Source organism: Solanum stenotomum, chromosome 1 (assembly GCF_019186545.1).
Source record: "Solanum stenotomum isolate F172 chromosome 1, ASM1918654v1, whole genome shotgun sequence".
NCBI classification, from domain to species: domain Eukaryota; kingdom Viridiplantae; phylum Streptophyta; class Magnoliopsida; order Solanales; family Solanaceae; genus Solanum; species Solanum stenotomum.
The window spans coordinates 45,295,839-45,299,809 of record NC_064282.1 but is presented as its reverse complement, the minus strand read 5'-3'; positions in this window follow the sequence as shown (position 1 = coordinate 45,299,809).

Below are 3,971 nucleotides of genomic sequence, written 5' to 3'. Positions count from 1 at the left end.
GGGGGGGGGGGGGGGGGGGGGGGGGGGGGGGGGCAGTAGGTAGTGGAGTAGGGTAAGAAAAATAATTAAAATTTTTATTTTTAAAAAAATTAATTTTTTTGGGGAAGTAAGGAGCATTTGCCCGTTCATCTATTATTTGTTCTATATCAACCTCTTCTAATATGTGTTCGGGATGCTCTAAATCATTTTCTAATTCAACATCCACGGTATGGTGAACACTTGATATATCATCATCCTGGTACGCAACATCCAACACGTTTTCAACTTCCACACGACCCATTGGTTTGGTTTTAATCACCACCCACCAATCTAATTTATCTGGACGCAAGGGATAAGGAGCATAGTACACTTGCTTAACATTGTTTGCAATAATGAAAGGATCATATGCTTCATATTCCCTTGTGTACTTTACTTCAATGATATTATATTGTTTGATTTCTCTCGTACCTCTTTTTGGGGTTGGATCAAACCACTTGCATCTAAACAAAACAATTTTTTTTATAGGCCAATTGTAATACTCCATTTCCAAAACCTCCTTGAGTACCCCATAATAATCAACTCCATCTTGATTTCCATCACCACCTTTCACCCAAACTCCACTATTGTTAGTTTTTTTTATATTTGGAGCATTCTTCAGTATTGAATTTAAAATCATTTACAAGATACTTGTCCATTGAATAAATCTTGATGGATCCCCAAGAAAGGTCCTTCAAAAATTGGTCAAATTGACAATTTTTTGTGTCATAAATCTATAAATATTTGAAAAGTAGGAAATTAGCATCAATTAAATATAGATTTATTTAATAATGATAGTATTGTGAAAATATTATATGACTTACGTAATCTTGAAACCACTTTGAGAAATGCTCAAACACTTTTTCATTGCCATATAAATACACAAAGTAGCTGTCAAAGAAGATGGATATTGAGTTAGTTGTTTTGCCTTGTAATTACATATTTTAGTGCAAAAACAACAACTTACTCAAGAAATGGTTTAACTTGTGGGCAATTCAACAAGACATGTGTCGATGCAGACTTAAACTCCATGGCACTAAGATTCCTCCTCGTACGTTTTTTTGAACCTTTGCCTGGTTGATTGAAGATTGATAGTGGCTTCATAGTCTCACCACCATCGTCATGGTGATTGGGTCTATTTTGAAAGCATGGCACACTACTTTCGAAGTAATAAGAACCAAAATGAGCTATCTCCCTAGCAAGATGGAATTCAATTGAGCCTTCAAGTCTATGTTTTTGCTTCATCCCCGTTTCGACTTTCCAATAGTCCTACATTATATTATATTATCATTGATTTTAACAAAATATTGATATAAAAAATATTAAGAGTAAACACTTACCTCTCAAATGGATACATCCATCTATATTGAACCGGACCTCCGAGGCGTGCTTCATGCACCAGATGTACAGGAAGATGCTCCATCACATCGAAAAATCCAGGTGGAAGAATCTTCTCCAACTTATTTCTAATTATAGGAATATTCTGATCCATCTGAACTAGGTTGTCTTCCCTTAACGTATTAGAACACAAGTCCTTGAAGAACAAACTAATTTCAGTCATAGGTTTCCAAATTCTATCGGGCAAGCCACTAAATGCAATGGGGAGTAATGTTTCCTTGAAGACGTGACAATCATGACTTTTCATACCATGTAATTTTCTGTGCTCCATATCGACATGTTTTCCCAAATTTGAAGCATGTCCATCAGGCATCTTAAGTTGCTCGACCCATTCACATATTTTACGCTTTTGATCCAATGTAAATGAATAACTAGCCTTAGGCTTGAAGAACTTGTTGTTCTGTTTCTCTTGCAACCATAACTCTTTTCATTCTGGTAAGTCCATTCTAGATTTAACATTAGCTTTCGTCTTGCCATTGACATCCATTACTGTGTTGAATAAATTATCAAAGTAATTTTTTTCGATATGCATGACATCAAGATTATGTCAAAGAAGATTATATGGTAACTCCCAGAATATGCTTTGTTTTTTTCCAATTATGTGCAACACCATATCCATCAAATTTATACGGTTGTTCTTCTGTAACCTTTGGAAAGTGTTGAACCCTCTCCCAAACTTGTTCTCCAGTCAAGATTGGAGGAGGACAACCTTTGATGTAGATCAAAGTGACACTACTTCAAGGAGGCCTTTCACAAGGAGTCAAGCTAAGGATCTTCAAGCATTGCAAGCTTTATGGATGAAGATGGAACCTTTGGAAGGCACCAACATGGAAGACTTGAAGATATTTAATATATTAAGTGCCCTACCATTTTAATTACCTTGTAATTTTAATGAAGGGCAATTGAGTCTTTCTTCACTATTTTAGTTTTAGTATAAATAGTAGATATTAGGGTTTCATAAGGGTTTTGGACATGTTATGCCTCTTGTGAGAGTTTGGAAGCCCTTTGTTGAACTTCAACATTTTGTCCTAGAATTTGCAAGTAAGATTATTACTTTCTTGAGGATTCTAATAGATTAGGTGCTTTTATTTCCCAATTAAGTGGTGTTTTTAGTTAGTATCACCATTACATCTCTTAGTTGTTTGAATTTAATTGTGTCTATCTCTTTTATCTAGCTTTTTTTTTATTTCTATTTTATTTTTATCTTCTTGTTTCACATCAACCTTGTTCAATAGTATTCTTTCTGAATGCATTTTTCATACTCCTAAACTCATGATCATTGGCAAGAACTGTCGATGACAATCAAACCAAGAAATTTTACGACTATGTTTCAAAGTGAATAATCTAGTATTTTCCAAACAGTAAGGACAAACTAACTTTCCCGCTGTCATCCACCCTGACAACATTCCATACGCAGGAAAATCATTAATAGTCTACATTAAGGCAGCCCGCAAATTAATTTTTTTCTTAAGAGACACATTAAATGTTTCAACCCCTTGAACCCACAATTATTTCAACTCATCAATCAAAGGTTGCAAGTATACATCAATCAAGACTTTTGGATTCCGTGGGCCAGGAATGACACAATTGAGATATATATATATGGACTGGTCATACACATCTCAGGTGGAAGATTATATGGTGTTACAAATACAGGCCAACAAGAATATGGTGCAGTAGAAACAGAATGTGGCGTGAATCCATCTGAACATAAACCTAATCTAATGTTCTGTGGTTTGGCTGCAAACTGTGGATATGTTATATCAAAATGCTTCCAGGCCTCTCCATCGAAAGGATGGCACATAACACCAGGTGGTTTTCTATTTTCCTAGTGCTATCTCATATGAGGAGCAGATCTATTAGATGCATACAACCTCTTTAACCTTGGTATAAGAGGTAAGTTGTGATGACCCGGAAGGTCATTTTTGAAAATTTTGAACTATTCGTTTAACTTGAGTTTATTAATTTATAGTTAGTGGGCTAAAGTGATCAATTATTTAAGACCCTATACCATTAGGTCTATGTGTTAAAAATAGGTTAGTGGGAGTTATTAGTTTTAATACATAATTAATTTAGAAAAAATAAAATAAAATAAAGAGGAGTAGAAAGAAAACTAACCTGCAGCGTGCGTTGAGGGAAGAACGAGAGTGCAGGTATACTCAATTCTGTGGATGAAAATTTCTGCTGTTTAATTGCATAGGAAATCAATATATAGATATTATGTTATTAAGTTGCAATTCTTTCAATTAAATTATCATTACAAGTGGGTATTCAATGCATTGGATCTTCTGCTATATTGTTGGTTTTCAAATTGATGGGCAAATATATATGGGTTACTGTTGACAAATTTTAGTGGAAGTAACCAATAGTTATTATTATTATATTAGTATAATGGTTGTATTAGATTGAAGGGGGGCAGTGGTGAATTCTTGGCGGCTTAGAAATTTAGGGGACAAGAAACGGTGCTAATATTATTGTTATTATTATTATATTTCTTTTTGTTTGTTGTCAATTTATGGGGAGGAAGGGAGTTGAATTGTTAGGAGTATATATATATA